We start from the raw sequence: 13,235 nt of genomic DNA on the forward strand, positions 1-13,235 counted from the left end.
ATGGCAGCAGTGGGATTTGATTCCAGCGGCTTGAATAGCTCTGTCATCCTACAACCTGCTGTACACTTTAAAATATTTTAGCTCTCATATCTGGAATGTCATTCAAAACTTTACCCAAAGTCAGGAAAAGCTGAGATAAAATGCAAAAGAAGCCAGGTACATTTAACAAGTAATGATTATATTTGACTTCAAATTTCCTTCATTTAGTGCAACTGATGTATCCAAACAACTTTGAAGTATTATTCAAATGCCTAAAATAGACAGCTGTGAGATTAAAATCCAGAGTGATAGGAAAGTTAGAGAAATCGGAATATAAATCCATCAATTTATACCAATGAGTCACGTTGCCAACATTTCCATCTCTAATTGTATGATAAGACAACTCAGTAATTAAATATTAGTTATGATATTACTTCTAATTACTTCATGCCAACTTAATTTTGGCTCATCTTTACTGTTAGCAGATAACATTTTTAAAACATTTGGGAAGTTTCTTGTAACAATGATGAACTGTTGAGTAGCTATTGGAATCTTCCACCAACAAATTTCAGCTGGGTAATGTCCTATCTAATGGAAAAAAAGAATCACTTTGACATCAATAACTGGCCTACTCTTTGTATAATAAATATGGCAGCAGTGGGATTTGAACCCACACCTCCGAAGAGACTGGAGCCTTAATCCAGCGCCTTAGACTGCTCGGCCATGCTACCACATGTTCATATCATTAGGATAGCTCACAGATCTAGAACATCAAAATTAAAGGGTTTTTTGTTTTAAAGTATTAATTGAAAAGCTTTCAGCAAAGGTTAAAAGAAAGTTCATTATTAAACATAAAATTGATGAGAAATTCATATTTTTTATTGAATTGCATTTTGTTTATTTTCATTGAAATAAGAAAAGAAATTGAGATGCATGAAGTAATAAAATATTAGTTCTGATAGGGCACATAATTACTTCATGCAAAATTAAAATTTGAATATCTTTACTGTTAGCAGATATAATTATTTTTAAGGTATGAGAAGACTGTTGCAACTATGATGAACTGTTTAGAACTCGGTGACTAATGCAGGACACTATCACCAACCTTTTTCAGTTGGTTAATATCTGATCAATCATGAAATGATAATAAATTGTTTTGAACTACTGCATGTGACAGCTTAAGGTGTGCTTCCACCAACCAAATGTAGCTTCTTTTATACCTTATCTACTTTAGGAAACCACTTTGATATAAGTCACTGAATCTTCTCCTTTTCAGTTGGTTAATATCTGGTCAATCATCAGTTGATGATAAATTGTTTTAAACTACTGCATGTGACAGCTTAAGGTGTGCTTCCACCAACCAAATTTAGCTTCTTTTATACCTTATCTACTTTAGGAAACCACTTTGATATATATCACTGGATCTTCTGCTTGGAGAATAAATATGGCAGCAGTGGGATTTGATTCCAACGGCTTGAATAGCTCTGTCATCCTACAACCTGCTGTACACTTTAAAATATTTTAGCTCTCATATCTGGAATGTCATTCAAAACTTTACCAAAAGTCAGTAAAAGCTTAGATAAAATGAAAAAGAAGCCAGGTACATTTAACAATTAATGATTATATTTGACTTCAAATTTCCTTCATTTAGCGCAACTGATGTATCCAAACAACTTTGAAGTATTATTCAACTGCCTAAAATAGACAGCTGTGAGATTAAAATCCAGAGTGATAGGAAAGTTAGAGAAATCGGAATATAAATCCATCAATTTATACCAATGAGTCACGTTGCCAACATTTCCATCTCTAATTGTATGATAAGACAACTCAGTAATTAAATATTAGTTATGATATTACTTCTAAATACCTCATGCCAACTTAATTTTGGCTCAACTTGACTGTTAGCAGATAACATTTTTAAAACATTTGGGAAGTCTCTTGTAACAATGATGAACTGTTGAGTAGCTAGAGGAATCTTCCACCAACAATTTTCAGCTGGGTAATGTCCTATCTAATGGAAAAAAATAATCACTTTGACATCAATAACTGGCCTACTCTTTGAATAATAAATATGGCAGCAGTGGGATTTGACCCCACGCCTCCGAAGAGACTGGAGCCTTAATCCAGCGCCTTAGACCGCTCGGCCATGCTACCAAATGTGCATGTTGTTAGAATAGCTCATAGATCTAGAACATCAAAATTAAAGGGTTTTTTGTTTTAAAGTATTAATTGAAAAGATGTCAGCAAAGGTTAAAAGAAAGTTCATTATTAAACATAAAATCGATGAGAAATTCATATTTTTTATTGAATTGCATTTTGTTTATTTTCATTGAAATAACAAAAGAAATTGAGATGCATGAAGTAATAAAATATTAGTTCTGATAGGGCACATAATTGCTTCATGCAAAATTAAACTTTGAATATCTTTATTGTTAGCAGATATCATTATTTTAAAGGTTTGAGAAGACTTTATCTACTTTAGGAAACCACTTTGATATATATCACTGGATCTTCTCCTTGGAGAATAAATATGGCAGCAGTGGGATTTGATTCCAGCGGCTTGAATAGCTCTGTCATCCTACAACCTGCTGTACACTTTAAAATATTTTAGCTCTCATATCTGGAATGTCATTCAAAACTTTACCGAAAGTCAGGAAAAGCTGAGATAAAATGCAAAAGAAGCCAGGTACATTTAACAAGTAATGATTATATTGACTTCAAATTTTCTTCATTTAGCGCAACTGATGTATCCAAACAACTTTGAAGTATAATTCAAATGCCTAAAATAGACAACTGTGAGATTAAAATCCAGAGAGATAGAAAAGTTAGAGAAATCGGAATATAAATCCATCAATTTATACCAATGAGTCACGTTGCCAACATTTCCATCTCTAATTGTATGATAAGACCACTCAGTAATTAAATATTAGTTATGATATTACTTCTAATTACTTCATGCCAACTTAATTTTGGCTCATCTTTACTGTTAGCAGATAACATTTTTAAAACATTTGGGAAGTCTCTTGTAAAAATGATGAACTGTTGAGTAGCTAGAGGAATCTTCCACCATCCAACTTCAGCTGGGTCCTATCTAATGGAAAAAAAGAATCACTTTGACATCAATAACTGGCCTACTCTTTGAATAATAAATATGGCAGCAGTGGGATTTGACCCCACGCCTCCGAAGAGACTGGAGCCTTAATCCAGCGCCTTAGACCGCTCGGCCATGCTACCACATGTGCATGTTGTTAGAATAGCTCATAGATCTAGAACATCAAAACTAAAGGGTTTTTTGTTTTAAAGTATTAATTGAAAAGATGTCAGCAAAGGTTAAAAGAAAGTTCATTATTAAACATAAAATCGATGAGAAATTCATATTTTTTATTGAATTGCATTTTGTTTATTTTCATTGAAATAACAAAAGAAATTGAGATGCATGAAGTAGTAAAATATTAGTTCTGATAGGGCACATAATTACTTCATGCAAAATTAAAATTTGAATATCTTTACTGTTAGCAGATATCATTATATTAAAGGTTTGAGAAGACTGTTGCAACTATGATGAACTGTTTAGAACTCGGTGACAAATGCAGGACACTATCACCAACCTTTTTCAGTTGGTTAATATCTGATCAATCATGAATTGATAATAAATTGTTTTGAACTACTGCATGTGACAGCTTAAGGTGTGCTTCCACCAACCAAATGTAGCTTCTTTTATACCTTATCTACTTTAGGAAACCACTTTGATATAAGTCACTGAATCTTCTCCTTTTCAGTTGGTTAATATCTGATCAATCATCAGTTGATGATAAATTGTTGTAAACTACTGCATGTGACAGCATAAGTTGTGCTTCCACCAACCAAATTTAGCTTCTTTTATACCTTATCTACTTTAGGAAACCACTTTGATATATATCACTGGATCTTCTCCTTGGAGAATAAATATGGCAGCAGTGGGATTTGATTCCAGCGGCTTGAATAGCTCTGTCATCCTACAACCTGCTGTACACTTTAAAATATTTTAGCTCTCATATCTGGAATGTCATTCAAAACTTTACCGAAAGTCAGGAAAAGCTGAGATAAAATGCAAAAGAAGCCAGGTACATTTAACAAGTAATGATTATATTTGACTTCAAATTTTCTTCATTTAGCGCAACTGATGTATCCAAACAACTTTGAAGTATAATTCAAATGCCTAAAATAGACAACTGTGAGATTAAAATCCAGAGAGATAGAAAAGTTAGAGAAATCGGAATATAAATCCATCAATTTATACCAATGAGTCACGTTGCCAACATTTCCATCTCTAATTGTATGATAAGACCACTCAGTAATTAAATATTAGTTATGATATTACTTCTAATTACTTCATGCCAACTTAATTTTGGCTCATCTTTACTGTTAGCAGATAACATTTTTAAAACATTTGGGAAGTCTCTTGTAAAAATGATGAACTGTTGAGTAGCTAGAGGAATCTTCCACCATCCAACTTCAGCTGGGTCCTATCTAATGGAAAAAAATAATCACTTTGACATCAATAACTGGCCTACTCTTTGAATAATAAATATGGCAGCAGTGGGATTTGACCCCACGCCTCCGAAGAGACTGGAGACTTAATCCTGCGCCTTAGACCGCTCGGCCATGCTACCACATGTGCATGTTGTTAGAATAGCTCATAGATCTAGAACATCAAAATTAAAGGGTTTTTTGTTTTAAAGTATTAATTGAAAAGATGTCAGCAAAGGTTAAAAGAAAGTTCATTATTAAACATAAAATCGATGAGAAATTCATATTTTTTATTGAATTGCATTTTGTTTATTTTCATTGAAATAACAAAAGAAATTGAGATGCATCAAGTAGTAAAATATTAGTTCTGATAGGGCACATTATTACTTCATGCAAAATTAAAATTTGAATATCTTTACTGTTAGCAGATATCATTATATTAAAGGTTTGAGAAGACTGTTGCAACTATGATGAACTGTTTAGAACTCGGTGACTAATGTAGGATACTATCACCATCCTTTTTCAGTTGGTTAATATCTGATCAATCATGAATTGATGATAAATTGTTTTGAACTACTGCATGTGACAGCTTAAGGTGTGCTTCCACCAACCAAATGTAGCTTCTTTTATACCTTATCTACTTTAGGAAACCACTTTGATATAAGTCACTGGATCTTCTCCTTTTCAGTTGGTTAAAATCTGATCAATCATCAGTTGATGATAAATTGTTTTAAACTACTGCATGTGATAGCTTAAGGTGTGCTTCCACCAACCAAATTTAGCTTCTTTTATACCTTATCTACTTTAGGAAACCACTTTGATATATATCACTGGATCTTCTCCTTGGAGAATAAATATGGCAGCAGTGGGATTTGATTCCAGCGGCTTGAATAGCTCTGTCATCCTACAACCTGCTGTACACTTTAAAATATTTTAGCTCTCATATCTGGAATGTCATTCAAAACTTTACCCAAAGTCAGGAAAAGCTGAGATAAAATGCAAAAGAAGCCAGGTACATTTAACAAGTAATGATTATATTTGACTTCAAATTTCCTTCATTTAGTGCAACTGATGTATCCAAACAACTTTGAAGTATTATTCAAATGCCTAAAATAGACAGCTGTGAGATTAAAATCCAGAGTGATAGGAAAGTTAGAGAAATCGGAATATAAATCCATCAATTTATACCAATGAGTCACGTTGCCAACATTTCCATCTCTAATTGTATGATAAGACAACTCAGTAATTAAATATTAGTTATGATATTACTTCTAATTACTTCATGCCAACTTAATTTTGGCTCATCTTTACTGTTAGCAGATAACATTTTTAAAACATTTGGGAAGTTTCTTGTAACAATGATGAACTGTTGAGTAGCTATTGGAATCTTCCACCAACAAATTTCAGCTGGGTAATGTCCTATCTAATGGAAAAAAAGAATCACTTTGACATCAATAACTGGCCTACTCTTTGTATAATAAATATGGCAGCAGTGGGATTTGAACCCATGCCTCCGAAGAGACTGGAGCCTTAATCCAGCGCCTTAGACTGCTCGGCCATGCTACCACATGTGCATATCATTAGGATAGCTCACAGATCTAGAACATCAAAATTAAAGGGTTTTTTGTTTTAAAGTATTAATTGAAAAGCTTTCAGCAAAGGTTAAAAGAAAGTTCATTATTAAACATAAAATTGATGAGAAATTCATATTTTTTATTGAATTGCATTTTGTTTATTTTCATTGAAATAAGAAAAGAAATTGAGATGCATGAAGTAATAAAATATTAGTTCTGATAGGGCACATAATTACTTCATGCAAAATTAAAATTTGAATATCTTTACTGTTAGCAGATATCATTATTTTTAAGGTATGAGAAGACTGTTGCAACTATGATGAACTGTTTAGAACTCGGTGACTAATGCAGGACACTATCACCAACCTTTTTCAGTTGGTTAATATCTGATCAATCATGAAATGATAATAAATTGTTTTGAACTACTGCATGTGACAGCTTAAGGTGTGCTTCCACCAACCAAATGTAGCTTCTTTTATACCTTATCTACTTTAGGAAACCACTTTGATATAAGTCACTGAATCTTCTCCTTTTCAGTTGGTTAATATCTGATCAATCATCAGTTGATGATAAATTGTTTTAAACTACTGCATGTGACAGCATAAGTTGTGCTTCCACCAACCAAATTTAGCTTCTTTTATACCTTATCTACTTTAGGAAACCACTTTGATATATATCACTGGATCTTCTCCTTGGAGAATAAATATGGCAGCAGTGGGATTTGATTCCAGCGGCTTGAATAGCTCTGTCATCCTACAACCTGCTGTACACTTTAAAATATTTTAGCTCTCATATCTGGAATGTCATTCAAAACTTTACCGAAAGTCAGGAAAAGCTGAGATAAAATGCAAAAGAAGCCAGGTACATTTAACAAGTAATGATTATATTTGACTTCAAATTTCCTTCATTTAGCGCAACTGATGTATCCAAACAACTTTGAAGTATAATTCAAATGCCTAAAATAGACAACTGTGAGATTATAATCCAGAGAGATAGAAAAGTTAGAGAAATTGGAATATAAGTCCATCAATTTATACCAATGAGTCACGTTGCCAACATTTCCATCTCTAATTGTATGATAAGACCACTCAGTAATTAAATATTAGTTATGATATTACTTCTAATTACTTCATGCCAACTTAATTTTGGCTCATCTTTACTGTTAGCAGATAACATTTTTAAAACATTTGGGAAGTCTCTTGTAAAAATGATGAACTGTTGAGTAGCTAGAGGAATCTTCCACCAACCAACTTCAGCTGGGTCCTATCTAATGGAAAAAAATAATCACTTTGACATCAATAACTGGCCTACTCTTTGAATAATAAATATGGCAGCAGTGGGATTTGAACCCTCACCTCCGAAGAGGCTGGAGCTTTAATCCAGCGCCTTAGACCGCTTGGCCATGCTACCACATGTGCATGTTGTTAGAATAGCTCATAGATCTAGAACATCAAAATTAAAGGGTTTTTTGTTTTAAAGAATTAATTGAAAAGATGTCAGCAAAGGTTAAAAGAAAGTTCATTATTAAACATAAAATCGATGAGAAATTCATATTTTTTATTGAATTGCATTTTGTTTATTTTCATTGAAATAACAAAAGAAATTGAGATGCATGAAGTAGTAAAATATTAGTTCTGATAGGGCACATAATTACTTCATGCAAATTAAAATTTGAATATTTTTACTGTTAGCAGATATCATTATATTAAAGGTTTGAGAAGACTGTTGCAACTATGATGAACTGTTTAGAACTCGGTGACAAATGCAGGACACTATCACCAACCTTTTTCAGTTGGTTAATATCTGATCAATCATGAATTGATAATAAATTGTTTTGAACTACTGCATGTGACAGCTTAAGGTGTGCTTCCACCAACCAAATGTAGCTTCTTTTATACCTTATCTACTTTAGGAAACCACTTTGATATAAGTCACTGAATCTTCTCCTTTTCAGTTGGTTAATATCTGATCAATCATCAGTTGATGATAAATTGTTTTAAACTACTGCATGTGACAGCATAAGTTGTGCTTCCACCAACCAAATTTAGCTTCTTTTATACCTTATCTACTTTAGGAAACCACTTTGATATATATCACTGGATCTTCTCCTTGGAGAATAAATATGGCAGCAGTGGGATTTGATTCCAGCGGCTTGAATAGCTCTGTCATCCTACAACCTGCTGTACACTTTAAAATATTTTAGCTCTCATATCTGGAATGTCATTCAAAACTTTACCGAAAATCAGGAAAAGCTGAGATAAAATGCAAAAGAAGCCAGGTACATTTAACAAGTAATGATTATATTTGACTTCAAATTTCCTTCATTTAGCGCAACTGATGTATCCAAACAACTTTGAAGTATTATTCAAATGCCTAAAATAGACAGCTGTGAAATTAAAATCCAGAGAGATAGAAAAGTTAGAGAAATCGGAATATAAATCCATCAATTTTTACCAATGAGTCACGTTGCCAACATTTCCATCTCTAATTGTATGATAAGACCACTCAGTAATTAAATATTAGTTATGATATTACTTCTAATTACTTCATGCCAACTTAATTTTGGCTCATCTTTACTGTTAGGAGATAACATTTTTAAAACATTTGGGAAGTCTCTTATAAAAATGATGAACTGTTGAGTAGCTAGAGGAATCTTCCACCATCCAACTTCAGCTGGGTCCTATCTAATGGAAAAAAATAATCACTTTGACATCAATAACTGGCCTACTCTTTGAATAATAAATATGGCAGCAGTGGGATTTGAACCCACGCCTCCGAAGAGACTGGAGCCTTAAACCAGCGCCTTAGACCGCTCGGCCATGCTACCACATGTGCATGTTGTTAGAATAGCTCATAGATCTAGAACATCAAAATTAAAGGGTTTTTTGTTTTAAAGTATTAATTGAAAAGATGTCAGCAAAGGTTAAAAGAAAGTTCATTATTAAACATAAAATCGATGAGAAATTCATATTTTTTATTGAATTGCATTTTGTTTATTTTCATTGAAATAACAAAAGAAATTGAGATACATGAAGTAATAAAATATTAGTTCTGATAGGGCACATAATTGCTTCATGCAAAATTAAAATTTGAATATGTTTATTGTTAGCAGATATCATTATTTTAAAGGTTTGAGAAGACTGTTGCAACTATGATGAACTGTTTAGAACTTGGTTGCTAATGCAGGATACTATCACCAACCTTTTTCAGTTGGTTAATATCTGATCAATCATCAATTGATGATAAATTGTTTTGAACTACTGCATGTGACAGCTTAAGGTGTGCTTCCACCAACCAAATTTAGCTTCTTTTATACATTATCTACTTTAGGAAACCACTTTGATATATATCACTGGATCTTCTCCTTTTCAGTTGGTTAATATCTGATCAATCATCAATTGATGATAAATTGTTTTGAACTACTGCATGTGACAGCTTAATGTGTGCTTCCACCAACCAAATTTAGCTTCTTTTATACCCTATCTACTTTAGGAAACCACTTTGATATATATCACTGGATCTTCTCCTTGGAGAATAAATATGGCAGCAGTGGGATTTGATTCCAGCGGCTTGAATAGCTCTGTCATCCTACAACCTGCTGTACACTTTAAAATATTTTAGCTCTCATATCTGGTATGTCATTCAAAACTTTACCGAAAATCAGGAAAAGCTGAGATAAAATGCAAAAGAAGCCAGGTACATTTAACAAGTAATGATTATATTTGAATTCAAATTTCCTTCATTTAGTGCAACTGATGTATCCAAATAACTTTGAAGTATTATTCAAATGCCTAAAATAGACAGCTGTGAAATTAAAATCCAGAGAGATAGAAAAGTTAGAGAAATCGGAATATAAATCCATCAATTTATACCAATGAGTCACGTTGCCAACATTTCCATCTCTAATTGTATGATAAGACCACTCAGTAATTAAATATTAGTTATGATATTACTTCTAATTCCTTCATGCCAACTTAATTATGGCTCATCTTTACTGTTAGCAGATAACATTTTTAAAACATTTGGGAAGTCTCTTGTAACAATGATGAACTGTTGAGTAGCTAGAGGAATCTTCCACCAACAAATTTCAGCTGGGTAATGTCCTATCTAACGGAAAAAAAGAATCACTTTGACATCAATAACTGGCCTACTCTTTGTATAATAAATATGGCAGCAGTGGGATTTGAACCCACGCCTCCGAAGAGACTGGAGCTTTAATCCAGCGCCTTAGACCGCTTGGCCATGCTACCACATGTGCACATCATTAGGATAGCTCACAGATCTAGAACATCAAAATTAAAGGGTTTTTTGTTTTAAAGTATTAATTGAAAAGATGTCAGCAAAGGTTAAAAGAAAGTTCATTATTAAACATAAAGTCGATGAGAAATTCATATTTTTTATTGAATTGCATTTTTTTTTATTTTCATTGAAATAACAAAAGAAGTTGAGATGCATGAAGTAGTAAAATATTAGTTCTGATAGGGCACATAATTACTTCATGCAAAATTAAAATTTGAATATCTTTACTGTTAGCAGATATCATTATATTAAAGGTTTGAGAAGACTGTTGCAACTATGATGAACTGTTTAGAACTCGGTGACAAATGCAGGACACTATCACCATCCTTTTTCAGTTGGTTAATATCTGATCAATCATGAATTGATAATAAATTGTTTTGAACTACTGCATGTGACAGCTTAAGGTGTGCTTCCACCAACCAAATGTAGCTTCTTTTATACCTTATCTACTTTAGGAAACCACTTTGATATAAGTCACTGAATCTTCTCCTTTTCAGTTGGTTAATATCTGATCAATCATCAGTTGATGATAAATTGTTTTAAACTACTGCATGTGACAGCATAAGTTGTGCTTCCACCAACCAAATTTAGCTTCTTTTATACCTTATCTACTTTAGGAAACCACTTTGATATATATCACTGGATCTTCTCCTTGGAGAATAAATATGGCAGCAGTGGGATTTGATTCGAGCGGCTTGAATAGCTCTGTCATCCTACAACCTGCTGTACACTTTAAAATATTTTAGCTCTCATATCTGGAATGTCATTCAAAACTTTACCGAAAGTCAGGAAAAGCTGAGATAAAATGCAAAAGAAGCCAGGTACATTTAACAAGTAATGATTATATTTGACTTCAAATTTTCTTCATTTAGCGCAACTGATGTATCCAAACAACTTTGAAGTATAATTCAAATGCCTAAAATAGACAACTGTGAGATTAAAATCCAGAGAGATAGAAAAGTTAGAGAAATCGGAATATAAATCCATCAATTTATACCAATGAGTCACGTTGCCAACATTTCCATCTCTAATTGTATGATAAGACCACTCAGTAATTAAATATTAGTTATGATATTACTTCTAATTACTTCATGCCAACTTAATTTTGGCTCATCTTTACTGTTAGCAGATAACATTTTTAAAACATTTGGGAAGTCTCTTGTAAAAATGATGAACTGTTGAGTAGCTAGAGGAATCTTCCACCATCCAACTTCAGCTGGGTCCTATCTAATGGAAAAAAATAATCACTTTGACATCAATAACTGGCCTACTCTTTGAATAATAAATATGGCAGCCGTGGGATTTGACCCCACGCCTCCGAAGAGACTGGAGCCTTAATCCAGTGCCTTAGACCGCTCGGCCATGCTACCACATGTGCATGTTGTTAGAATAGCTCATAGATCTAGAACATCAAAATTAAAGGGTTTTTTGTTTTAAAGTATTAATTGAAAAGATGTCAGCAAAGGTTAAAAGAAAGTTCATTATTAAACATAAAATCGATGAGAAATTCATATTTTTTATTGAATTGCATTTTGTTTATTTTCATTGAAATAACAAAAGAAATTGAGATGCATGAAGTAATAAAATATTAGTTCTGATAGGGCACATAATTGCTTCATGCAAAATTAAAATTTGAATATCTTTATTGTTAGCAGATATCATTATTTTAAAGGTTTGAGAAGACTGTTGCAACTATGATGAACTGTTTAGAACTTGGTGGCTAATGCAGGATACTATCACCAACCTTTTTCAGTTGGTTAATATCTGATCAATCATCAATTGATGATAAATTGTATTGAACTACTGCATGTGACAGCTTAAGGTGTGCTTCCACCAACCAAATTTAGCTTCTTTTATACATTATCTACTTTAGGAAACCACTTTGATATATATCACTGGATCTTCTCCTTTTCAGTTGGTTAATATCTGATCAATCATCAATTGATGATAAATTGTTTTGAACTACTGCATGTGACAGCTTAAGGTGTGCTTCCACCAACCAAATTTAGCTTCTTTTATACCTTATCTACTTTAGGAAACCACTTTGATATATATCACTGGATCTTCTCCTTGGAGAATAAATATGGCAGCAGTGGGATTTGATTCCAGCGGCTTGAATAGCTCTGTCATCCTACAACCTGCTGTACACTTTAAAATATTTTAGCTCTCATATCTGGAATGTCATTCAAAACTTTACCAAAAATCAGGAAAAGCTGAGATAAAATGCAAAAGAAGCCAGGTACATTTAACAAGTAATGATTATATTTGACTTCAAATTTCCTTCATTTAGTGCAACTGATGTATCCAAACAACTTTGAAGTATTATTCAAATGCCTAAAATAGACAGCTGTGAAATTAAAATCCAGAGAGATAGAAAAGTTAGAGAAATCGGAATATAAATCCATCAATTTATACCAATGAGTCACGTTGCCAACATTTCCTTCTCTAATTGTATGATAAGACCACTCAGTAATTAAATATTAGTTATGATATTACTTCTAATTCCTTCATGCCAACTTAATTATGGCTCATCTTTACTGTTAGCAGATAACATTTTTAAAACATTTGGGAAGTCTCTTGTAACAATGATGAACTCTTGAGTAGCTAGAGGAATCTTCCACCAACAAATTTCAGCTGGGTAATGTCCTATCTAATGGAAAAAAAGAATCACTTTGACATCAATAACTGGCCTACTCTTTGTATAATAAATATGGCAGCAGTGGGATTTGAACCCACACCTCCGAAAAGACTGGAGCCTTAATACAGCGCCTTAGACTGCTCGGCCATGCTACCACATGTGCATATCATTAGGATAGCTCACAGATCTAGAACATCAAAATTAAAGGGTTTTTTGTTTTAAAGTATTAATTGAAA

At 32.9% G+C, this 13,235-nt stretch overlaps 6 non-coding genes across 6 annotated transcripts; all 6 read right to left on the bottom strand.

The window, feature by feature from the left end:
- Positions 1-628: 628 nt before the first annotated feature.
- TRNAL-AAG (transfer RNA leucine (anticodon AAG)) lies at positions 629-710 on the bottom strand. Its single transcript has one exon. It is a non-coding gene; the product is annotated as a tRNA-Leu (tRNA).
- A 1,341-nt stretch (positions 711-2,051) lies between these two features.
- TRNAL-AAG (transfer RNA leucine (anticodon AAG)) lies at positions 2,052-2,133 on the bottom strand. The gene has a single exon. It is a non-coding gene; the product is annotated as a tRNA-Leu (tRNA).
- Positions 2,134-3,131: 998 nt separating this feature from the next.
- On the bottom strand, positions 3,132-3,213 carry TRNAL-AAG (transfer RNA leucine (anticodon AAG)). The gene has a single exon. It is a non-coding gene; the product is annotated as a tRNA-Leu (tRNA).
- Positions 3,214-7,390: 4,177 nt separating this feature from the next.
- TRNAF-AAA (transfer RNA phenylalanine (anticodon AAA)) lies at positions 7,391-7,472 on the bottom strand. Its single transcript has one exon. It is a non-coding gene; the product is annotated as a tRNA-Phe (tRNA).
- A 1,335-nt stretch (positions 7,473-8,807) lies between these two features.
- On the bottom strand, positions 8,808-8,889 carry TRNAL-AAG (transfer RNA leucine (anticodon AAG)). The gene has a single exon. It is a non-coding gene; the product is annotated as a tRNA-Leu (tRNA).
- A 1,341-nt stretch (positions 8,890-10,230) lies between these two features.
- On the bottom strand, positions 10,231-10,312 carry TRNAF-AAA (transfer RNA phenylalanine (anticodon AAA)). Its single transcript has one exon. It is a non-coding gene; the product is annotated as a tRNA-Phe (tRNA).
- Between the last annotated feature and the right edge of the window lie 2,923 nt (positions 10,313-13,235).

Source organism: Taudactylus pleione, unplaced genomic scaffold, assembly GCF_031769625.1.
Source record: "Taudactylus pleione unplaced genomic scaffold, aTauple2 ptg000016l, whole genome shotgun sequence".
Taxonomy (NCBI): Eukaryota; Metazoa; Chordata; class Amphibia; order Anura; family Myobatrachidae; genus Taudactylus; species Taudactylus pleione.